Consider the following 25,587-nt stretch of genomic DNA (forward strand, 5'->3'; position numbering starts at 1 on the left):
TCATTCCACCTAAACAGAAAGTTCTGAAGGTCGACAGTTGCATCCTTGTCTCCTGACAAGACTGTCCTCCACAAATCCCTAATAAACATTTGGTTGAGTTTCTCATATGTATTGCCTGTTCTTCCCTGCCTTTACTCGCAGGAAGTTTGCTGTCATGAATGTGGAATTTCACTGTTTTTTAGAAAAACAATATGAGTTTTGTTCCTATTTACCAAGTCTCTGAAATTTTTTAAGTAGTTTTTTCTCACTTTGTCTAATATCTACCAGTATAATTTCTAAAAATCGTCATTAAAATGGTCTCCAGGATGAAAATAATGACCACAGGGAATTAATGATCTATGGATTTTATAATTTTAATATTCTACCTAGGTGTGATGCATAGATATCCAGCTTCCTCGTCACCAACTGAGCTCACAGAGCATGTGCTACCAGAAGGACTTGGGCAGCATGCTTTTGTGCCATCCCTGTCTTGAATGCAATTAGGCCTTTGAGGACTCTGCATGCCTCCTACCATAACACACACCCCATTCTACTCTAATTGCCTACTTAATTGTCTTCTCTCTCATTGCCAAGCTCTTTTAAGGCAGGATCCGTGTGTATCTTGCTCACCATGTTGTCCCCAAACCCTAGCACAGTGACTGGCAAATAGTAGGAGCTTATTTAATGAGTGAATGGATATATGAATGAATGGATGAAGCATGTATTCATCTCAAAAATATAGTTGTCTTGTCCTGGTGTATAGTTTCAGAAGAGGGGCCCCGCCTCTTGGTCATTTTTACTCCTTTCTTTCCTAGATTCATAGCAATTCAAAGCATTTGTATTGTATCATATGGAAAATGACATATCAGTGGCTCGCCCACATTAGATGGGACTTTGAGATGTGCTCTTAGGAGTGAAGATTTTGTAGTCTTCCCTTTACTGCTTTCTCCCCACCTTTTGAATTTTAACTGGTCAGTTAACTACTTTGTGCTGAAGTTAATGGTGGAATCATGATTGCTTCTATTAATATCACCAATAGCTAACATTTGTTGAGTGTTTGCTATGTACTAGGCTCAGTGTTAAATGTTTCACATTAATTCTCATTGGATTCCCCCAACGGCCCCATGAAGGTAGGCACTATCATTATGCCCTAGGTTACAGGTAAGGACCTCAGGCCTCAAGTCATAGAGCTAGCAAGTGTCAGAGCCAGAGTCTGACCCCAGGCAATCCATTTTAGACTCCATGTTATCTTGTTAATTCTTATGAAATTGGTAGTCACATGTCACATCTGTTCCAGGTGAAGATTAATCTCTTGCTATGTTTCATCTGTCTTTATTTCATTGTTGATAAGCTGTGAATTGCCTCTTATATGACCATGCTGATCATGAGTAGATGAGAGAATAGTGTACCCATTTTTAAGAAACTGAGGCATGGAAAATTGAAGTGACCTGTTCATGGCCACACTGGGTTAGAATGTCACTGCTTCCACTTGGCTATTGGGGACCCCAAACTGTTAGATTTGTTAATTGACTTTTTGAAGGATATTGAGGTCTAAGGAGACCATCTGCCTCCCCACACGCTCTGAGTTCCATGTGATGGAAACTGAAGGCTGAGTGTTATTCATTTGATTGTATTTTATTTCTCTTACTGAGAAGTTATTCCAGGTCTCATGATTTTCACCATGAAAAGTCTTCTGGGAACTAGAGAGAAGCATTCTGAAAGAAGTTATTAAGCATTATTAATACAATTACATACAACAAAAGACATAATTTAACTTCCCCACATCCAACAAAGAAATTCATTTGAAGCTTCAGGAACTCCAGCTGGAAGGGCAGAGCCCATCAGAGTGGGTTCCCCAGGCGGGGGAGTGTGGGCAAGGAGCCATGCTAGCTGCTTTGTCCTTGGGGACACTTCTGTGCATGATGGAATATTCCTCTCTCCCAGCCTCCCCAACCTTTCCCTCTCCCTTCACTTTCGCTCACAGTGCTTCCTTATCACAGGCACAGAGTCCAGAATATTGCCTGACTCTTGCCTCTCTCCTGGCCCGGGATACTGCAGCGGCAGCATTGAAGGAATATATGACTTTAAACAATTAAAGATGACCATGGAAATATTCAGATGCTAGGAACAGTGATCAGCCTAGTAGATAGTATGCCTAGGTGAATTTTTCTGACTTCATTCAAAATATCAGAAATAGCTATTGAGTATGTGATATTGTGTTAATCTTCACCATGGTTCTATTCAATATTTTACTTTCTTTAATTGTAGTAGCCCATAAGTTCCTTGAAAGCAGAGACTGTGTTTATACCCAGTCTTTAGAGCTGTGCATGGCATACAGTATGTGCTCAGTAAATATTTATTGAATGAGTGAATGGTACAGATGAGGTTATTGAAGATCCCACAAGTTAAGTTACTTGCCTAAGATCACATTGCTAGCAGGAAGGAAAGGCAGGGTTTGAACACAGGGCTTTCCAAATGTATAGATTCCTTTCTTCCAGATTGCTAAGTTAGGCCTACTAGTGGTGCAGAAAAATGGAGATTGGAGACCCCAAAGGTTTTCAACAAAAGCTCCATCTGAGGTCTAGGAAATGCGGGTTCTAACCCATCCTTGCTGAAATCCTTGTGTGAGTTTAGAAAAGTTATTTCTCCAGTTGTCTCCATTTTCTAATCTGTAAAATGAGGAGATGGAAGCAGTGTTCCCTAAGGGCCTCAGGGTCTTCAGATGCCCCTGGGAAGGTTTCTGCTTTGTCTTCTTCTGCATGCACTTGGAATTGGGGTAAGGGGTTAGAGGGCAGCTGACTAACTCACCATCCAAGCACGTGAGGAAAGGAGTCACTTGTGCTTTATTTCAAGGTGCACAAAAGCTCAAAGGTGATGTAGTCTCAGGCCAAAAAACAAGCAACACCCCAAAATGAAAGTTGAAGAGAGAAGAGAAAGAAAAAAATTAAAAAGGAGAGCCATTTGAAGGCTTGACACAGCATTTAATTGAAAAAAAAGCGCTCTGATTCCACTCCTAGGTTGGTGTAGCATATAATCTGAAACAGGCGCTCAGGTTGATAATTGTGCCCAGATCTGATCCTTGGCACATAAGAGCATAGCTTTTAAGAAGAAAAAAAACAGGCATGTGTCTTTAAAGCCTCTCTTCTTATATGTGATTTTTTCATGCTCATATGGAGGTTGCGTAGCTGGGCCTTTGCATCCAGCAAAGGCTTCCTTCCCCTCTCCCTGGCTTGGGGATTATTGATTTGGAAGGCAAGGCTAATTTACATGTAAATAAATCTCAGCACTGGGCAGCGGAATGGGACGTCCAGATGCCGTGACTGACTTGCTGACATCACAGCTTCATTAGCATGCGGAGGATGCAAGCACTGCAACAGCGACTTCTCAGGCACCACCAGCAGCGCCACCGACAGTTATTATTATTTTTTGACCGAGCAGCACATTTCCTGGTTCAGTGGCTTGAGCTCTGTGAGCAGCTGACTAGTCGCCTGGGTCTGGCTCAGGATCAGCTGATGACGCTGAGGCTGGAGTCTGGGACTTCTTCCTTCAGATTGTCATGAAGAAGGGGAGTTAAGAGGAAACTGGGGGTCCTCGGGAAGGCGATCTGAGCACTCAGGCTGATCCAGAGGAAGAGTAGAAGTCATACTTTTTTTCCCCTGCTTGGTGAATTCCCCAGCAGAGTCTGGATCCAGCAGTGCTGTTTTCCCCGAGGGAATGTGGAACAGCTCGGCTTGAGTCTGCTGCCAGCTTCAGGAAGGGTTCAGACTGTAAAGGGGGTTTGAGGGGAAGATGCTTTGGCTGCCTGAGGTCCTGCTTGCATTCTTAGAAGTCAGACCCAGGGAGAAAGTGAACTGGGACAATTGACAAGCTCCAAGGGTCTGGCAGAAGCTTCCTCCGAGACTGGGCATTTCATCCTCCCTGGAGGTGGGTAAGAAATTTGCTCTAATTCACAAATTAAACAGCAGCGTATTTTCTAAAGAGGATAAGAAAGCCAGATCTAGGGCCTTTGCATTGGAGTGGGGGGTGGGATATTGGGGCTTCGTTTTCTTGGCCAGGTATCATTTTTGGTGGCCCTCTGACCCCTTTTGCCTTTTCTATGCTTATTAGAAAGCTCGATTGCAAAGTGTTATGTCACAGCTCTAGGGAGTCCTGAAGAAATGCTTAAATCTTGGTGCTTAAGAAGAAGCAGCGTTTCTCTAAAAGTCTAGCTTTCTTTAAATAACAATAATAATATAGGGAAGGGGGCTAACAGACCAAATACCTGATAGTGTTCATGCACAGTAGTCTTTTCAACACATAATGTCAGAAACCATTAGGGGATCTGAGGAACAAGGACTTAGCTGAGACTTCCAGGTAAAGAAATGGCTTTCAAATTATTTAGGTTTAATTTTAGACACTGCTTTCAGATTAGAAATGGTGACAGAGCTTCAGAATATGACTGCATAGCCTGGCTGAAACACATGATTCGGTTTGCCCTCTACGCTGGGTTTCTTGAGGGAGTGATCATAGTTAGTTCTCCTCACTCTTGGCTTCTTGAAAACCAATCATAGCATTACTAATTTGCCATGGAGGTCTTGTGATGAAATACAGATTTTTAATCCCATGGTTTTTTGTTATGTGGTCTTGGACTATGCTGTGGTCCAGTGGGACTTTTATGAATCATAAATAATCCAGGCTGGGCCAAATCGCACCGAGGTTAGCGATCCGTACCAGATGCGATGCCATCCGCTGGTCCAAATGTGGCTCTTGTCTAACTTAGGCACATAGATTATTTCCCCAGTGAGAGAGTTCTGCTTCTCATATCAATGCATGTATGAGCACAGTCAGGGGAGGGCTCCAGTGTGCCATGAATATGTAGACATAGACTGCCGTGTACTGAATCTGCAGCTGGTAAGGCTGTGATTTGCTTCGCCTGCACATCTCTTTCCAAAGAGTGTTTTAAACCATCTCACTGAGACTTAAACTAAATGAAGCTGCCTTGCCTCTTTGCTAGAGGCCAAATTGGCTGCTGTAATCCTGCTCCTCAGAAGGCTTACTGCCTGCTGATGGCTTTCACAGATGGGTCGGGATGAGTGTCCCCAAGGGCTCCAGAGTAAGTCACAACTTTGACATAATTACCATATTTTGGAAATTTGGATTTTAATGCCTCCTTGAGTGCTTATAAAGGTTTTGCCTTTCCATCAAATGCTCCTTCCCCTTGGGAATTCTGTTTTTAATGTGAAAATTAAAACATACTGGCTCCATCGGGCATCTCAGTCTATAAAGATTCGCGGGGCAGCCAGAAATAGTAAAATAGCATTGTTTGAAATGGCGTGTTTATAAAGATTTACCCATGCATTATGAGGGAAAAAATAGAAATAGAGGAAGAAAGATGCATTTATGGAAGCTTAAAGAATGAGAAGGGAACTTAGAGGTTAAACAGCATGAGATGATATTTATCCAGGGCTCAGACTTTGGAGTTGGAAAGAGCTGAAGATACTTAGAGCTACCCATTCCTTCCAGTAAAGTGGAGAGAGCAATGGAATCTTTAGGTAGGGTGATAGGTAGAAGGATTTACTGAGATGACCTTTGAAAAGCACAGTGGCAGCCACGTAGTAAATACTTGGTAAATATTAGCTGCTATTGTTGTTTTGTTGTTGTTGTTCCCATTTTGTCATTATCATTATAAATATTGTTGCTAAAAAACATGATAGTATTGAAAAGGCAACATGTTCGCATCCGTTTGCCTGCAGAGAGGTTTTGCTAGCAGAAAAGATGCCATCTCTGGTACTGTTACAGCCAAATGATTCCCACTCAAAGAAACTTTCCACCCTATTGATTGAGTTGACAGAATAAAGTATATTATCCAGAACTACTGTATTTTGCAGAACTGAAAGTGACCAGCTGGTATAATGAAAATCATTTAGAACTAGCTGGGGCTTAGGCAGCCTTAAAGAAGGCATTCTGTTTTGGCAGCTGACAAGTTACATGTAGAAAGCTGCGGGGTCCCAGTTGGAATCAATGCATTTCTAGATTTCTCTTCTGCTTCAACTATGCATATGAGACACAGTCCTTTTCTTGCTTCGTTCTTTTCAGTGCAGACATTGAGCATTTTCTTCTCCATCCAGGGAGGCCATTGGATACGTGCTTAACCTGCTGGTTGGCTCCTCAGAAGTTCCAAGGCTGAATTTTTGCCACCATCTGGGTGCCTTCAGCTTGTGGGTTGGCTGCTAAGGGAAAGGAATAGGCCTCCCCTGCCTGCCTGCCCACCCGTGGCCCAGTCTGTCTGCTCTTGTTTTGTGTCACTGCCATGGTACAATTTTGCCAGGCTTGTGGTCTGCCTCCTTCATGCCAGTGAGCCTATTTCTATCACACAATTGGACTGCTGTTTCTCTCCCTTTCCTCCCAAGATCTTTCTTTTTAATTTAGGGGAATTCGAACTCTGACACAGGGATCTGAAAGACAAAGGTGGATTAGAAGAGTCAGAGGAGTCTGCCATAACATTCTTTCTCAAGAAACTCAGAACTAGGAGTTGGTCATTCCTGGTTGCTACTGATCTTTAGTAGAGTTGTGTTTTGCACGGAGAATAATATTTATACCTTGACCATAGCCCACCTCCCTTACCTCCTGATGGGATGTGTGATCTCAGGAGAGTTGCCTGACCTCTCTGAACTTTGGCTTCCTCATATGAATGTTGGAAATAAAGTCCCCTGAATGCATGGGATTGCTGTGAAGATACCGGCTATAATGCCCTTGCCCAATTCCTGGTACTGACCGGATGTCGAGCATATTTCCCTGTTAATCCCAGTCTATGAACAACAGGGGGCGGTACTTTTAATATTTATTTAACAGAGAAACTGAAGGCCAATAGAATTAAATTAGAAATCAATAACAACAAGGTATTTGGGAAATCCAAATAAAATGACATAGCAGATGACAAACCTTGGTACCCCGTCTAGTGCTTCTTTTAATAAACATCAATTCCAAACGCTCTGAGTTTGAGTAGGGCTCAATGATCCAACTGCACTGCCTGCCTCGAATTAGCAGAAACCTCTTTATTTAGTAGCCCCGAAGCTGTGGTCATTTCTTCTCTGCTGTCTGTAAAAACACACAAGAGTCAAAAAGGCTGTGTCCCTCAGATAGGAATTCTGGGTGGCATTGGGATAAAGACTTTCTTTTGTGCTTAAAGACCCACTGAAACCTTTCTCTGTTCATTCCCTCCATGATTGTGGTGCTTATAAACAGGGAACTGCTGGTGACCATGAGCTATTTGCAAACTAAGAAGCTTGAGGATGAGGTATTGACCAAATCTGTTTTCTTTGTTGATGCTTTTGATTGACATTTGCCCCTTTGCTCTGTCTTAACCTGTAAACATTTAAAATGAAATGTTCTGGTTTTTATGCCGTGTGTGTGTGTATGTATGTATGTTTGAATCAAGCAGGGGTGAAGATCTCTTTTGGGAATTGAGTCAGTTGAGTTTGGAGACTTGGTTTTCTTTTTTCTTTGGCCTATTGTCTGAGCAGTTTATTATTTGGCGTCTGAAAACCATAAGCTTGCTTGTTGTGTTATTTCCCTGGGGATAAGGCAGAGGAGAAAAAAAGCAAGGCTGGAGAGAGGGGAGAGAGTGTGTGAGTTTGGATGGAGCTTTAAGAGGAGGGGAGGGAAAGGAAGACAGAATGGAGAAGCAGCTGGGAGAATATCAGAGCAATTGCCAATCCACCATGAAAGTGCAAAGCTGAAGGTTCCCTTTGGGTGAAGTTGCAACTCAGAAGGCAACTCTGTTCTCCTTTAGCTAAAAACTCCTCTCCCCATCTGTCCTACAAAACTCACAGCGAAGCCATTTTAAATCCGAAAACCCTCCTTATGACTAAGCACAGCACATGTTTTCCACTAGAGCACCATGGACCATTTCTAAAAGTACATTAATTAAAAGGAGCATATTTTCAAGTACAATATGAGCCTGCCTTTCCCTGGTGGGTGTAGGGGGTAAACTTCAGTGCATGTTTGGCCATGAAGTCTGTAAAGATCAAATTGACTAAACCAAGCACTCAGATACGAGTGTTGACTTGGAAGATGAAACCTAACACTCCAGAGGGCACAGAATCCAGAGACGTCGCTGGTTGGAACTGGAGGCATGAAGAAAATCAGGGCTGGCCTCATTTGACAAAGCATTGCCAGAGTCATGCTCACTCAGAACAGCAGAGTGAACCCACAGGAGGAAGCAATAGTTGGTGGGGGGGGGGGGGTGGTCTCTGATAGCTCCCTTCTTCCTGGTGCTAGTGTTTGAGCTGCTGTATGTGTTTGAGCTGCTGTATGTGTTTGAGCTGCTGTATGTAAGTGTTTGGAGCACTGAAAGCAGCACAGGAGCCCTTTCTTTATCACTTCGGACATGGAGAAAGATCCACTTCTGGTTGGTACGTTTTCCAACCCAGCACCCAGCCTGCCTCAGGTGATGGGAGACTGAATTGAGTTGCCTCCATTCCTCTCACACTGGGACTGCTGTTGGCTTCAAGTCACCCTCCTCTCTTTGACTCCTTAAAATCAAACCTTGTAAATATTTTCCAACCCCATCCAGGGTTAAGGGTAGCCAGAGCAGAAATTCTTAGCATTGCATTTCAACTGGGCAAGATGCCAATTTTTCCAGCTCTTTTCTTGGCATCCATTCATTAGTTATGAGTCCTTAGAGATGCCTCCTCATGAAAGTTCCAAGACTTAACTGAGAAACAGCCATATTTTCTATGGTCACAAAATCTGGTAAGGTTTTAAGGTAACTGTTAGTATAGGAGGCAATGTATGTTTTGGGTGTCTATGTGTCTGTTATAGTCTGTGGTTAATGTTGATGTGGATGTATGATAACTGTCATAGACTGAGTGCCTACTGAGTGCTTGCTACGAAAGATGCTTTATGTAAACTTGCCTTGTTAATTCTTACAGCAATCATGCAGCTAGATATTATTGGTTCTATTTAGTAATTGAGAAATCAGGACTCCTGGAAGTTAAGTAACTTGTTCAAGCTTACACAGACAGTAAAGAGTAATGGTGGGATTCGAACCCAGGGTAATCAGAGTCCAAAGCCTGTCCACCATTCTAGGCTTCTTGATACTTTTCATTATAATGTCCCCTGGGGATGTTGTTTATTTCTCTTATATAGTTCCTTTATGAATCCCTCATTTGAGAAACACCTCACTGTTTAGCCATTGAATTAAAATCTCATTGGTTGATCCTTGGTAAAGTTGGAAACAACCAAGAGAATATGTCAGACTTGAAATAGAACATAGTGGTGTCTTCACCTTCTGCTTTTAATGTGACTTTTGGAATGAAAGTGTGAGATTGCTTGGAAAGTCAAAAGACACCCTGAGATGAAAGGTAAAAACTGCAGGCAGATGGAAGAAGTCTTTTGCTGGACTACAGGGAACGTAGGGAATTCTTCTGGTCTAAACTTGTGGCTATGGGCAGACCAATGGGAGTTTGGAGAGAGGGAAACCAAGCTTGTTGCTCTTGGTCGCCAGTTGTGTGCACATCAGGTTCTAACTAAAATGTATGTTTCCCTTTTCCAAGCCTCAGTTCTTTCATCTTGAACATGAAGGTCCTAAATCAGGTGATCTATACGTTGTCTTCCAGCCATGACCTTGATGAGTGCGAACTTTCAGAATGAATTCAGCCTCGTCAGGGAAGGAGTGTAATTTGCACTGTCTGCCGCTTTTGGCAGGGAACTAAAAGGTCAGGTTTTAGATCAGGACCTGACTTCTCTGTGTTGTGAATATGTGCTGGAATATGAGAAGTGGTAGCCCCCCGGAGAATGACGGGAAGCTTCCTGGAAGAACATCTGACCTTTGGATGCTTAGCGCTAGTGACAAGGGGGTGGCAGTGGGCAGTGTGTTGGTGCTGCTTGTTCACTTTCAGAAGCTCTCCAGGGCTTTGTTATGTATGCAAGCATCCTACAGAGTGCTAGAGACCAAGGCTTCTCAAATTTAATGTGCATCTACCTGGGGGCGTTGCTGAAATGCAGATTCTGAATTTTTAACAAGCTCCCCTGGGATGCTGGTGCTACTCCTTCTAAACTCCTTTTGTAATAGGCATAGAGGAAAGAAAATTTGACTAAATTCAGAAGGTCCAGAGTCTACTTCCAATTGTTGCTTATTTGAGTAAACCTCAAATAAATCCCTCAGCTGCACCATGACTCAGTTTCTCCACCTGCAGATAAAATAATATCTACTATTTAATGATTACTGTGTGTCAGGCACTGTGTTCACTAGGTGTTCACTGTTTTTATGTGCTGTATTTTACTTGATCCTTGCGTTAGGAGGCAGGCTTTGTTACCATGTGCATTCTGCAGTAACTCAGCCCAGAGAGGTTGACTAACTTGACTGAGGTCACACAGCTAGTTAGTGGCCAACTTGGGATTGGAATTCATATCACCTGATTCTGGAACCTTCACAACTTATAGACATAATAGATGTGAAATATCTTGGGACTTACTATGTGAATGTGTATGTAATTATATGATATGTACAATTACAAATATTTCAGGTACTTGAGATTGTAAGAAGTAGATGTTTCCCAGATGAGGTTGTATTGTTTTTAAGTAAAAAATGTTCTGATTTATAGAAATTAAAGTAAAAGGCATTGTGAAGTTTCGAAAAGCACAGGTGTTTGCTCCGTTGTCACCTGGGGTGGGAAGGAAGTGGTACATGAAAGGAGTATTCTGAGGAATGGGGGGTTTTGGTTAACTGAGGTTTTATTTTAAATTAAATCCCAGTTCATTATCCGTCTTGGTTTCATAAATTTGGACAGTATGACAGATACCTTTTCTGCCTTAATAGGAAAAGCAGGGTTAGCCCAACTGAGTATGTCTTGTGATTCAGGCTATGGCACCCATGCAAATTATTGTCCTGAAAATGAATCCCAGTGATCCTATTTTGTAAGGAAGCCAGAAGAGGTTGATTGTGAACATTATCTGAGCTTGATATTTGTCACCTCACTAGACACCAGGCTGTTTGGACTTCACTCTTATAAATGTCCTGACCATATGATTAGTATGTCAAATACCTGGCACCTATATCACCATACTCCAGTCTCCTTTGTCCACTTCAGACCTCACAAATAATCGACACATTTTTTCTGTCCAGCCCCAGTGCATCCTCAGAGTCCTTCTCAACACAGCACTGGAGGCAGCCTATACCCATGAGTTACAGTTGGCCCAGGAGATTTACCCTACATGCAAACTCAACCCTTGGATACCCCCGGAAGTTGGTTCTCTTTTCAGTTTAGTAACTACGTATTGAACACCTACCAATAGCCTAAGTGTGCTGAAATGAAATCCTATTTTCCATTCACTCTGTATTTTATTTGTTCTCATGAATGTGAATGTTCTGCAGGCTTACTGAAAGGTTTAGTTAATTACTTAATGGGTACACTGTACACTATTCACATGATGGATATACTAAAAGCCCAGACTTCACCACTACGCAGTATATCCATGTATCAAAACAGCACTTGTACCACCTAAATTTATACATATTAAAAGGAGGAAAGTTTAATTTTTGGTAAATTAAGGTTTTAATATTCTTTTTTTCTTTCTTTCTCTGTAATATACATCCTGTTGTTCTGAGTAATACCTCAGGACTCCTGTCCCTTTTCATTACCAGTGATGTAGGGTCTTTCTCCAGGTCTCCTGCTGTGATTCTGTCAGAGGAATACCTCCTTTACAAGGGGCTGTTTTCTGTAGGCATCCTCCGGGCAGTCCAGCCATTGGTTAGGTAGTCAGGGGATATGAAGTGCTAGCTCCTGGCTCTGCAACTGCATAGCCCTCAGCTAAAGCTCTCCCCTTCCCCTGACGGCTTATCCATCAAGAGTCAGAACTTCATTTAAATCACTGCCTGAGTCGATTACTCGCTTTTGAGTTCATCATCTCAGAAGTTGCCAGGAAAGCCTGTCAAGACTAGAAGCTTGCCACTGACTGGAAAGATGACACCCCAACCCTTGTGTCCTGTGCAGGTTGGGCCACTCCGAAGTGCCTGCCTTGTTAGGAAGGAGGGTGAAAATGCACAGCAAAGAATTCACATGCTCCTCTCTCAACAGGAGTGTTGATTCTTGCTAGACTGGCTTCTGAAAGGGGAATAAGTAGAAAGCAGCATTATCACGGGGCCTGACTAATCGGAAAGCTTGAACCTGCCTTCTTTTCACTGTGTCAATTTGGCTGCCTAACCAGCTGCCTGAACACTCATGTTGTTTGCCCTTGTAATGCTTAAAAATGGTTTTAAACCCTGCACCACTGAATTGCTAAGATGCAGCATCCTAAATGGTAACTATGATATCATGTGCTATTTTGAATTTTTAAAAGAATGTTACAGAGAGTGAGAAATAGCAATTGAGCATCTGCGAGATGTAAGGCGCTGACTTTGGCCCTGTGGGTAGTTTAAAATATCACAGCCGGTCTTTTGCACTTAACCAGTTTTCCAAACAGATGTTTTTAGCTTAGGATCCCTGGACAGCAAAGGACCAGACAGAATTGATGAACTCTGAAATTTAATGCAAAATTTTCTGTGAATGTGTATCTGTCCATTTTTTAAGGGAGAGGATCCCAGCTTTCATCAGATAATCTTAAGGGCATCAAGTCACCCAAAAGGTTAAGAACTGCTAAGTTGGGTGGTAGGTTGCTGTAAACTCATCCAGAGAAATCTCTACAGGTTAATGTGAGACTGGAAAAAAGAAATGTTCTTCTGCCCCAGAGAAATGCAACATTTTTCTACATGATTACCCAGGAGCTAATGTTAAACCCTGTGGAGCTAGAAGGAGAGAGTTACCTGATTTTTTTCCATTTCATAGATGAGTAAATTGAGGGTCGTGGTCTCAGATGTCAAAGCCACAGGAGTTCTAGTTGCTTCTCTCTCGCAGATACTTTTTATTGTTCACTCAACAGTTTAACAACTTTTTGAACATTTGCTGTGTACTAGGCCAGAGTTTTTCAGTATTTCTGTACTTGAGGCATTCTTTCAAATACTTGACATTTTGCAGTACAGTAACAGAATTAAATTACTACACTATATTATGGTACATTCTCAGCAGTAATACATTTTTCTCTACCTCATCTTAAGCTTTTGCAAACTTTCATTTAATTGAGGACAAAGGCAGTCTTTCTTTAATGTGATCTTGGCCAAACACTACTCATCGTGTAGTTGAATCACACTCTAGATTTTTGACATCATTGTAGCAATATACATTTTCAGTTATTTTAAAAAAGTAAATATGAAAAATAAAATTTACACTTTGGTTATATCTTGTTTGTAGCCCACTGGTTGCAGCTAGATTTCGGACTAAGTATTAGAGAGTCAAAATTTCAAAGAGCTACTTATTGAATGCTTATTATTGTTATTCTAGATATAGGATTTTAAAATTTACATTACAATGGGAAAAGGTATTATAGACACACCAACAAATAAAATGGCTTCTGATGTTAAGGAAACAAAAAATTTAAAGGATACTAAAATGGGGAGAGTATATGAGAAAGGGAGGTGGGCTGTTTTTTATATGATCCTTGGTGGAGAGGTCTTTGGTTGATGATGGGAACAGTGAAACGCAGGCCAGCTCCTGAAGTACTGAGGGAAGGGTCTTTTGGGCTGAGGAGCAGCTACTGCAAAGATCCTAAGAGAGGGACAACCTTGGCAAATTCAAAAGACAAATAAAGGCTGCTGAGGCTGGAGCCAGATGGGGAATAGAGTAGAACAAAATAAATTTGGAGAGAGAGGAACAGACCAGGTTATATAGGGTCTTGTAGGCTATGGTTAAAGAGTTTGTGCTTCATTCTCATTGTTGTGAGAAGTTAATGGCACATTTTAAGCAGGAGACCTGAGTGTTATCATCATTGTTTAAAAAGCAAACAGTGGCGGAAATTAGATTCTAGAAGGGCAGGCATGGAGGCAGGAAATTAAGAAGTAAGCTATTGTAGTAGCTCAAGCAGGAGGTAATGGTGAATTGGACTAGGATAGTAAAGACAGAGTTGGTAAAAAGAGATAATGAATAAACAACTAAGACTCATCCCGTGCACCAAGGAAGTCCACAGTCCCGGCTCCTTTTTGTTGGTTTCATCAACTGTGCTCAAAGTGTGTGGGCGTTGCTACATCTAACAGGCTTGGGACACAGTGTGGGGGCTGGGATGGAGGAGGAGTACATCCTTCAACCGGCACCTTGTCAAATTGGAGTATAACAAATTTTTTAATATTTTCAAAACCTTACTCCTGTAGACCATGTGAATCCAATTCATCAAGGGCTTCTTTCCAAAAAATCATGAAACCAGGAAATGTTATTTTCTTTCTGTCTACCTCCCTCCTTCCTTTCACTGCTGCAAGAATGAGGAAGCAAGTTGTAGCTCAGAACAAAACCACAAAAACCTTTCCATAGATCCAGCTTGAATCAGGAAAATCAGCATCTCACTTTTGCTGCCTGTCCCTCCTATAGAAAACCCTGAGAATTTTGTTTGTTTGGTTTCTTTCTTTGGACTTGACTAAAGCCAGGTCTCTCCTGAAAATAATGTCTTTCCCTGTTGTGTCTAACTCAATCTGAATTGAGGGGCTTTACATCCAGCGTTGGTGTCTGGTAAACCTCCAGTCTCTGGATTCTCTTGTTTCGCAAGTCCACTGGGGTCGTCCGGAGCCTCTGGCCTCGTTTGCTGAGCAACGTGGATTTCTGGGAAGTTTTTGCCTCCAGCCCTTCAGCACAGATATTAAAGGGCCCCTGTCAAGTTTCGAAGGGTGTGACCATTGCCAGAATCCCCACAAGCCAAGCCCCTGAGGGATTCCACTGCCAGCTGGCTCACGTCCATACCAGAGATGGCTGAATTTCTGTGGTTCTCTGTGCATGGAGCTGGCCCAGTTCCCCTGGATGAAAGGCGGCCTAATATAAACTGAAAATGTTATTAATAAGCAGCCACTTAAGAATTTCCTATGACTTGCCAGTGATTTGGGGGCCTCTATGTGAACACGGAAAAAAGCACAACTTGTTTTACATGGATTAAGGGACCAGGGCAGCCAATCCGGAGGGGCTGCCAAAAGGTATTCAGGTGTTTGGTGAAGGGCTTTGGGTAAGTTCCACAAACTCTTTGAGGCTTGGTTGTCCTATCTGTAAAATGAGAAGGATATCCATAATTTTCTTCTCATAGTGTGGTTTGAGGATTAACTAAGAAGGGTATGGAAACTGTTTGACAGAGAGCTTGGCACATACTCAGAAAATGTTTTCTGAAAAAAGTGGAGAAATCACACCCCAAAAATGAAGCCAAACTGACCTTATATCCCTGGGCTCAGGGGAAAATGAGTAAACTTAGAGTTCCAGATACCTCTAGCATTCAGTAGTAACCACAGTACTTGGCATCTCTGAACTTCACTTTCTTCATCTATAAAGAACCCCTGCTCTTCTGACTAACCTTGTAGAGATTATTGGCAATTCAAAAGTTACATGAAATGAAAGGGCTTGGTAACTCTATAGTCCTTGATTCATCCAACAGGTCATTAATTTACTGTCTAACCTGTCTGCCTTATTGCATCTTGGTATGAAAAGAAAGTCATGGCCGGGTGCGGTGGCTCACGCCTTTAATCCCAACACTTTGGGAGGCCAAGGCGGGTGGATTATCTGAGGTCAGGAGTTCGAGACCAGCCGGGCCAACATGGTGAAACCACATCTCTACAAAATACAGAAAATTAGCTGCGCATGGTGGGGCATGCCTGTAATCTCAGCTAGCTGGTGGAAGGCTGAGGCAGGAGAATTGCTTGAACCCAGGAGGCGGAGGTTGCAGTGAGCCGAGATTGCGCCATTGCACTCCAGCCTGGGCAACAAAAGAAAAACTCCATCTCAAATAAAAACAAACAACAGGCCGGGCGTGGTGGCTCAAGCCTGTAATCCCAGCACTTTGGGAGGCCGAGACGGGCGGATCATGAGGTCAGGAGATCGAGACCATCCTGGCTAACACGGTGAAACCCCGTCTCTACTAAAAAATACAAAAAACTAGCCGGGCGTGGTGGCGGGCGCCTGTAGTCCCAGCTACTCCGGAGGCTGAGGCAGGAGAATGGCGTGAACCCGGGAGGCGGAGCTTGCAGTGAGCTGAGATCCGGCCACTGCACTCCAGTCTGGGCCACAGAGCAAGACTCCGGCTCAAAAAAAAAAAAAAAAAAAAACAAACAACAACAACAACAACAAAACAGTCATTAGTATGACCTTGAAGAATTAAAAACTTGGTCAAGGATACATAATCCTTTGATAGGGATAATAATAGAATTACCTTGCTCAGTTCAGCACACCTTTAAGTTTACACTAAGGATTTGGTAAGACTTATCAAAATGAATTGTTCACCACCCATCTGTTTTCCATTGATCTCTTTCCATCCTAACTGGAATAGATTAGTAGGGTCTAGATTGACTTCTGGAGAACAAGAACCCTAACTACTTTTGTTTGTTTGTTTGACTTTGTATCTGTAGACATAGGGTAGGATCTAGCACACCGGCACGTTGTCAAGTTTCATTATACCGTGAATGTTGTATATATTAAGTTGTTAAATCCTAATGGCAACCCACCGAAGTTAGGATTTGAACCCAAGTTATTGTAACCACAGAATCTAAGATCCTAACCCACTGCAGTATACTGCCTTTAAGTCCTTAGGGAATATTTTATGCCTCAGATCTTGTCTATATAAGTTTAGCCAACTTCATCCACAAAGAAGGTAGAGACTAAACAAGTACTTCAGCAGGTGGCATGGAAGAGAAAAGCAAACAAAGAGGTGTTTTGTGGAGTCTTCTGATCCTTGCCTTGAAGTTTGGAGGTGAGGTGTGTTAGAATTCAGTTTTCATTCATTTCCTCAGAAACTGTTCCCCCAAAGGATTTATCTGGAAAGGAAGGGCTCTTAGAACTTGCTCTGATAAATGTCCAATGAAGCAAAAATGTGCATGCCATAAAATCACAGGTGGCATGTAGACAAAGTGAAGTGGAGAAATATATCTAGAAGGAGTCACCAACTCTATCTACCTTGGTTTATTCTTTGCAGAGCAGCAGGTCTGACAGGCAGCTGAGGAAATCAGAGCTTTTCTAGATACCCCACAGCCTTGCACAGGGATACAGTGATGTGGGGATGCAGGTAGTAGTGTTGCCATGGAGACACCATCAGTGGCCAAGCTCTTCTCCTTTGAGGGCTCACTCCGTCTACTCATCATGAAGTTGAATTAGCTCTCTATGTGCTTGGTAGGCGATTCCTCACTGGCTTGTGAATGCTTTTAAAATAAAGCTAAAACTCCCTCCCAGCTACCATCTTGTTACCATCCTAGACTCCTGTCAGCATCTCAGTGACACCATGTTCTGTCCCCCTCCTATGACTTTATTTGCCTGTTAGGAATACTCTTTCATTATCTTTTTGCCTAGAAACCTCTCCTACTCAGCAACCTTTGGCTCCAGCTTCCTCAAGGAGGCCTTCCCTGATTTGTCGTTAACCAGGAATCTTCTGTAACACAGTGGCTGACACATTAATGATGGTCTAACAACAGAGATGCAGTACTAACCCCTTTTTTTGTTTTAAAACTTTTTATTTTGTAAAATTGCAAGGTCAGTTAGATCAAAGTTACAAGAATAGTATAACAAACTCCCAAAACACCCTTCTAGATTTTTCTTTTAACATGTTGCCACATTTGTGCTGCTTGTTCTCTCCCTCTTTTCCTCTCTCTCTCCACACACAGTCATATACCCATATTATTTTTGTTGAACCATATGAGAATAAACTGCAAACATCATCCCTTATCTGTATATATTTCAGCATCTTTCTCTTCAGAACAAGAACATTCTTTTAAACATCTTTTTCACAAGAACTCTCCACTTTGTAATTTATGGTCTAGATATTTCTGGCTATATCGTTGTGTCAGAGAGAGACTCCTTTTTATTTTTTAACCCCTTGCAACACCTACCACAATGCATGGTACATAGTAAATGTTCAGTGAATTATTGTTTAATGAATGAGGTTGACTGCCACAAGTATTTCAGCATTGCCTCTGTTCTGCCTTTTGGACTCATGGTTCCTGCTGCTGTAGAAACTCTACCTTGTTGCTTAAGCCTACTTCTCTGGCCTGTGGGAGAGGGCAGAGAGCCCTAAGGAGTGGTCTTCAACCAATGGCTGTTGATAATTGGTGGATAAGTAGCCCTACTTCCTTGACTCCCAAGGGGAATGTATCTGAGGAATGTTCTGTACTTCTCCCATAGGTCCTCAGCTGAAATGAGTTCTGGTTGCTCAAAGCTGCTACCTGTTCATTAACTTACCCTCTATTTGCATCCTACCCTTCCCCACTTTCATTCTTCCGTTCCCTGTCAGGCCTTTTTGGGATCATCTCCCACAAGATTCAGATATCTTCCAAGAGTCTGATTCTGGGGAAACCCAATCTAAGATACTGCCCCTCAATGACTGAGACATCATTCCTGCAAATCAAAGTACAGTAAGAGATCTTTAAATTATATGTTCCCAAGCAAAGTCACCCAGGAGGCTTATTTTTAAAAGGGAAGGCATTTCTGCTGCTCAAAAGTTACAAGATAAATTAGTCTAAAGTAGGACACTGCATGTAATTCTTCATTGAAGCATGAATTGGCATATTAAGAAGAGGAAACAACTGCCCCTGAAAATTACCCTGTACCAACTTCAGTAACCCCTGGGAGAGAGAAGCACTTCTTAGTGCAGATGGCCAGAGCCACTGGAGCCCAGCCGGAAGGGAGGGAGTTGGATAGGACCAGGCAGTGTGGTCTTGGCACTCAGCACACACCAGCCTCATACCCAGCTGGCCCCGTCACAGTCTCCGCCCTTGAGCTTCTGTGTTTATTAGGAAACCATTTTTCCTTTCTCACAGAGATAGAAATCTTGCTCCCAGACATGGCAAGTGTCAAGGTTCATGCCTGGGTCCCTCATTCAGACGGAGTGTTTGCCAAAAAAGGGGAAAAACAAAGTATTGTGGCTAGGGGGAAGGAGTTAAGGAGCCAGTAAGGCTGCAAATAACAGGATATGCTGACGTCTGGGTAGCAAGGCAGAGGGATATAGAAATTCCAAGGAGAAACGGGTTAGGGAGGATGGGAGAACTTTCCTACACCCACTAAAATGGCACCATCCCCTGAATTTCACATCTGTGCTTGGGCTTTGGTACAGGCAGTTGCCTAGCCAGTTTGGTCACTGTCATTAATCCAGACGGTGGTGGGGGAAGAGGGAGGCCACAATATCACCTTCCGAGAATGACTCATGTAGTGCTCTTCCCTACCTCAGGACCTGTGTGCTCACTTCTCTGCCTGGAAAACTCATACTCTGATTTTTCTCATATCTGCCTCATAGTCAGTCTTCTCATCACAACTCAAATGTCACTTCAGTGGGAGGCCTGTCCTCACCCATCCTTAGTTCCTCTCTTTCTGATTTCTCTATTTCTGTCATAACGCTTATCACAATCTGTAAATGGCAGGTTTATCTGTTTGTTTACTTAACTGTTGACTGTCTTTTTCACTTGGTTCAAAGCTCCACACAGGCAGGCATGTTATCTGTCTTAATGACTGCTGTGTGCCCAGCATCTTAGTGCAGTGCCTAACACACAGTAGCTGCTCAGTCAATTTTGGAAGGCTGAGGCAGGAGGATTGCTTGAGCCCAAGAGTTCGAGACCAGCCTGGGTAACACGGTGAAACCTTGTAGGTGGGCAGTTGGTTGGTTGGTAGGTTGCTTGGCTGGATGGATAGATATGGATGGATGTATGGATATGAATGGATGGATAGATGGGTGGATGGATGGATAGATGTGGATGTATTTATAGATATGAATGGATGGCTAGATGGATGGATAGATATAGACGTATATATGGATATGAATGGATGGATACATGGGTAGATGGATAGATGGGTAGATATGGATGTATGTATGGATGGATAGATGGGTGGATGGATGAATACATATGAATGTATTTACAGATATGAATGGATGGATAGATAGGTAGATGGATAGATATGGATGTATTTATGGATATGAATGAACGGATAGATGGGTGGATGGATAGATAGATATGGTTGTATGTATGGATATGAATGGATGGATAGATGGGTGGATAGGTGGATAGATATGGCTGTATGTATGTGTATAAATGAATGGATAGATGGGTGGATGGATGGATAGATACGGATGTATATACAGATATGAATGGAAGGATAGATGGGTGGATGGATGGACAGGTAGATGGATGGATATGGGTGGAATAAAAGAAGGAATATTTTGACACTGTACCTAAAACAAGGTAGGAGAAAGCACTGGTTTCAGATGATATAGTTCCTTAACTTCAGTCAAGTTACTTGTGAGTTTATCACCTAAATTTTTGTATCTGTGAAATGGATAAAAATGCCAACTTTATAGGACTGCTGAGAGAGAAATGAGATAAATTAAGTGAAAATTATTGAATATTATAAACCTTCATAAGTATGAGCAATTATGTTAACAGTAGAACATAGCTGCTGTGTTCACCCCTCACCTGCCATGCTCAGTCAAAGCACAGGTTGGGCTAGAGCAACAGGAGTCAGGGCCTGTAGGTCACACCTGCCATCTGGAGCCCTTGATCTTTTGGAGCAGATTTTCACCTCTTGGAATATTCCCATTTGATTTCAGGCCAGCCTCTACAAATATATTTTCTTCCTTCCTTCATTTCTGGCATTCTGACTCTCCACTTACCCCTTTTGCAAGGGATGTAGAAGTAGGAGCTGAAGCCCTGTGTGGGGGGTCGCATGATCCATACAGTTTTTGAGGAGGGTCGCTTTTTTCTTTGTGATAGCTCGGTTTTAACAACTCTGACCTGTTCAAGGCAGGATTATCTCAGCAATGTCTTAGGGCAGGCAGACCTTGCTTCCAGTTCTTACAGACTCGGGGACACACTACAGGGGAATGCCTTTCTTGCTAACAACAGCCACTGTCCTTTCATTTGCTTACCTTTTCTAGGCAGCCTGCAGTCTAGAAAAAACTCTTTACCCAAACACCTAATTGCCTCCTAAAACCTGAGGGAGGTGTTACTAAAGAGCAGTGCACTTGAAAAGAATGTTTGGTTCATTTTAGGCTGGTGTCATACGTGCATGTGAAGAGTTGATGCTTTCGTTGGAAACTCAGGGAAAATGGGCCACAGAGCAGATGGAGTAAGTCGGGCCGCTGCCCAGCTCCTCCTGCGTCAGCATTTCCCAGAGATCTATTATATGGTTTGAAGTGATGTATGTTATCGCAGCATTGGAGGGTATATGACTAGTGCACAAAGACACAATTCAAAGCCAAGTCTTAGTGGTTTTAAATTATCCATGCCCCATCTTTCTCCACTTGCACAGAAAATTGCAAGTTGATAGCTAGTGAAATCTGGTCGTCAGATTTTTTTTTTTTTTATCGAAGGGACCTGACTTTTAGCTCTGTGATACCCGTAAGTATATGTTATATGTAATTCCCACGTTGGAGGTATCTTTTACATTACATAAGTGGATTCTTGATCCTGCTACAGGGCACCAGTTCAGAACAGACCCACTTATCTGGATTGAATAATGCACATCTATTTGCTGAGAGTGTTATGTGTGCATGTGTGGGTGGCTCTGGCTCATGTCTTGTCATTACCGGCCAGAGTCTTATCCCCTGGCTCTGGCTGATGGGGAACACATAGAATGAAGTCTGGTCTCCAGTTTCTTAACACTAAGGGAAAGAGGACCAGCAGCTGTTCCTGTTTAATGGCGATTGTCTTTGGGATTGTGAGTGTTTTGAAACTTTTTTACTCTTACTGCTTATCTGTAGTTTCTGATTTTTTCTACATTAGTTGTATATTGCTTTTTAAGGATAAGGAAGTAATAACTTTATAATAAGTATAATAAGGAAGAAAATGCTTTTCTCTTTTTTTTTTTTCTTATTAAGAATAAAAAGAGAGCTGGGCACGGTGACTCATGCCTGTAATCCCAGCACTTTGGAAGGCTGAGGCAGGGGGATTGCTTGAGTGCAGGAGTTTGAGAACAGCCTGGGTAACATAGTGAAACCTCGTATCTACAACAAATACAAAAATTAGCTGGGCATTGTGGCATGTGCCTTTAGTCCCAGCTTCTCAGGAGGCTGAGATGGGAGGATTGCTTGAGCCCAGGAGGTCGAGGCTGCAGTGAGCCATAATCGCACCACCGCACTCCAGCCTGAGTGACAGAGAGAGATCCTGTCTCAAAAAAAAAATTGTTCTTTTGCCTTTAGTGAGCTAGAGGCATGGAGGAATTTAAATACCTAGGATACATCTGTTATTTAGCAAAAAGCAATGGAGAGCTTTGGGTTATTTTAGCCCTTTTCTTTGTTTTTGTTTTCAAAGTGAAAGCAAGTTTATTTAGAAAGTAAAGGAATAAAAGAATAGCTGCTCCATAGACAGAACAGCCTAGCCCTTTGTTTTTAATAAACGTGTGTTTTCCCACCTCTGGCCTTGCCTGCCTTGGGCGAAGCCATGTTGAATCCCATGTTGTTTATTCCTTGTCAGTCACTTGGTTTGTACAGGGACTGAACCGCTCTTTAAGCAGTCTGCCCCTTCTCCCTGTGCATAAAAGTGGCCTAAACCTGATCTAGCCATGGACTTGGGACAGAGGAGCCCACACCACAAGGGAGGTGGAAGTCAAGACAGATGGCAGGGCTGGCAACAAGAGACACTATTCTCATGTCTGATGTAGTCTTTCTTGCCTTTCACCAGTGCCTTTCACACCCTGCTGGGTACCCAGCTGAGTGGCAGGAGGGCCTAGTGATGCAAGAGGTTAAGACATGGTAGCAAGGAAGGTCTGGCATCGATTCTTTGGGACCGTTTGAAAATGTACATTGCCCAGAGTTTCTGAGACCATCGAGTATATTGGTAAAACCCACCCCTGTTTTTAAACCACCCCTGAGGTGCTCCTTTCTAACTAGGAGGCTACTACAGAAGAGTGACCTTGACCTGTGCTTGGGGGACCAGCTGCATCACATTCACCAGGCACACTGGTGAAAATGCACATTCCTGAGCCTGCCTCAGACCTATGCAATTAGAGTCACTGGGACATCCTACTGTTCCCCATGCATCTCCATGTAATGTCTTGGCAACCAGATATACAGTTTCTTACAACTAGAATTATTATTTATATAAGAGTTTCATGATTAGGAATTATTTATTTCTTAAAAGCCATTAACAGCCTCTATATTTTTTCTTCTTTCCATCTAGCAAATTATCAAGCACCTACTTCATATTTTGGTACATGTTAGAAATGACTTCATGGAGTCTAGGAACTTTGGTGGTGTTTAGCCTTGTGGCTTTGGAACCTTGAGGACTTCAAGGCCATGAATGTGCCTGGAGTTTGGGGAGGAGGTTGAGCTTTGGAGAAGTTGGGCTCATAGTCGTCTTCTCCACATCAACTTGGGCAGCCCTGTTTTCTATTTTGAGTTGCCACATATGAGTTCTTTTACAAAATATATTTTCTTCTCATTAAAAAAGGTGGGGGGGCACCGGGCACGGTGGCTCACACCTGTAATCCCAGCACTTTGGGAGGCTGAGACGGGCGGATCACGAGGTCAGGAGATTGAGACCATCCTGGCTAACACGGTGAAACCCTGTCTCTACTAAAAATACAAAAAATTAGCTGGGTGTGGTGGCGGGCACCTGTAGTCCGAGCTACTCGGGAGGCTGAGGCAGGAAAATGGCATGAACCCGGGAGGCAGAGCTTGCAGTGAGCCAAGATGGCGCCACTGCACTCCAACCTGGGGGACAGAGCGTGACTCCATCTCATAAAAAAAGGAAAACAAAACAAAACAAAACAAAAAAGGCGGGGAGGGGGAGTAAAAGAGACAGGGAAGGAAAGTAAAAAACAGGCTTAATGATGTTTGCTATCCCATTCGAATCTCAATTTCTACAGTTTGCTACTTGAACTTGTCAAAAATCATGTTCTAAAGGAAAATCCCTTTTTTGCCTTCATCCTATCACTTCTCACATAAAACAAGACCTTGTGGTTCAGGGTTCGTTGTTGTAAATAACCTGTCAAAATCTCAAGGATAAGTATTCCCCCTACAAACCCTGCCCCCGATCTACTCATGATGAATCCTTTCATGTAATGGCAGGCAAGTTAATTGGTATAGATTGTTAGTCATTTTCCAAATGATAATGGTCACTGGTGCAGATAACCAGGCTACTTGGAGGTAGTTAAAGAGAGGTCCTCCACCTGACAATACTGTGTATGCCTTGGAAGGGCCAATTATGGTTTCTGAGATATGGAAGCCATGATTTAATGCTGCAACTTGGAGGTGGAGGATTTGCAGAGGTTGTTTTGGGGTAGAGGAGAATGCAGAATCTCCCCTCTCTGAATCATGGCTTATTCCTTGGAAACCTGTCATTCACAAACCCAATTATGTGCAGGTAGAATGTCAACTCTGACAGAATGAAACCAATGCACCCTTTGTGTGTGTGTGTGTGTGTGTGTGTGTGTGTGTGTGTTTTAATGAAATCCTGCTTTACTAGCAGGTTCTATTTTCATAAATGTCTATTTTAAAAAAAGCCAAATCATGTATTTCCCCACACACTTCTGAATATGTTTCATTCAGGTGAGAAGCCTTAATCAGTGCGTTAAAAGAGAGCTGTTAGGTGTTGCTGTGTGCATTTTGCCAAAGTGGGAGAGATGCAGGAATGAAGAGAAATCCTCTTAGCATTACCTCTGACCCTCTGCCCCTTTCTGAGAGTCTGGGCCTTGGGTTCCCAATTTATAGATGGAGGTTATTAAATTAGCCATTATCAAAGGCTGTCATGGAATCACTCAAAGGTTGAAAATTCTTTACAAAGAAAAATGTCGTGCCACGGGAGTGCCGGTTAATTATAAATGAGAAGTGGAAGGCAGGCAGCTAGCATGAAAAACAGATAAGGTCCTCGTGGCTTTGAGTTACTATTTAGGGTTTTGGGTTTTTTTTCCTTTTCTTCCCCTCTCCTTGGTTTTGCTTTTGTGTGGGTGTGAGGTTTTGTTGTTGTTGTTGTTCAGAAGTAAAAGGGTATTCTGTGGTTAGAATCAGATTTTCTGTAAGTAACTTTTTGGTTCAGTGGTCAGAGAGAGCCTACTTTGAGTCCCTGTTCTGCTCACTATTTAGGGTTGATTAACTGCTCTGAATAGTTCAGTTGCTTAACTGCTTACAAGCCACTTAACCACTCTGGGCCTTTGTTTTCTTCTGTGGGAAGTGGAGATAATATTTCCTTTCTTGGAGGACTGATGGAGATAATATTTCCTTTCTTGGAGGACTGATGGAAGAGTCACGTATGTAAGTTATAAAGCAACTCAAATGCCGGGCATACAGCTCGGTGTGTGCCCCCTCCCCATCCTGACCACCTGTATCCTGCTTCTTTCTGGTTTTCAGTAGCACTTACTGCCTTTAATATACTTTGTGATTGAATGGCTCGTTATGTGTGTTGTATGTTTCTCCCCTCTGAGAACGCAGGCCAAGAGGGCAGGGATCTTTGTCTTGATTAGGTATCCAAGTACCTAGAGCAGGCCTTGGTACATGGTAAGTGCTTGTTAGTTATTTGGGGCTTGTTGTTGTTGTCGTCGTTGTTTTGTTTTTGTTTTGGGGTGTGTGTGTGCGTGCGTGTGTGTGTGTGTGTGTGTGTGT

At 42.7% G+C, this 25,587-nt stretch overlaps 1 protein-coding gene across 2 annotated transcripts in view; it reads left to right on the forward strand.

Annotated features, from left to right (window-relative positions):
* The first annotated feature begins 3,357 nt into the window (after positions 1 to 3,357).
* PRICKLE2 (prickle homolog 2 (Drosophila)) overlaps positions 3,358 to 25,587 on the forward strand; it is a 134,455-nt gene continuing 112,225 nt past the window's right edge. Inside the window, exon 1 of one of the 2 annotated variants that reach the window (XM_011947184.1) lies at positions 3,358 to 3,903. The gene's annotated coding sequence lies outside the window, so the exon portion shown is untranslated. Of the gene's footprint in view, positions 3,904 to 24,688; positions 24,706 to 25,587 lie in introns of those variants that run through there. The other variant, XM_011947185.1, reaches the window with a different exon arrangement.

The sequence above is a fragment of the Colobus angolensis genome, unplaced genomic scaffold, assembly GCF_000951035.1.
Source record: "Colobus angolensis palliatus isolate OR3802 unplaced genomic scaffold, Cang.pa_1.0 Scaffold26, whole genome shotgun sequence".
Taxonomy (NCBI): Eukaryota; Metazoa; Chordata; class Mammalia; order Primates; family Cercopithecidae; genus Colobus; species Colobus angolensis.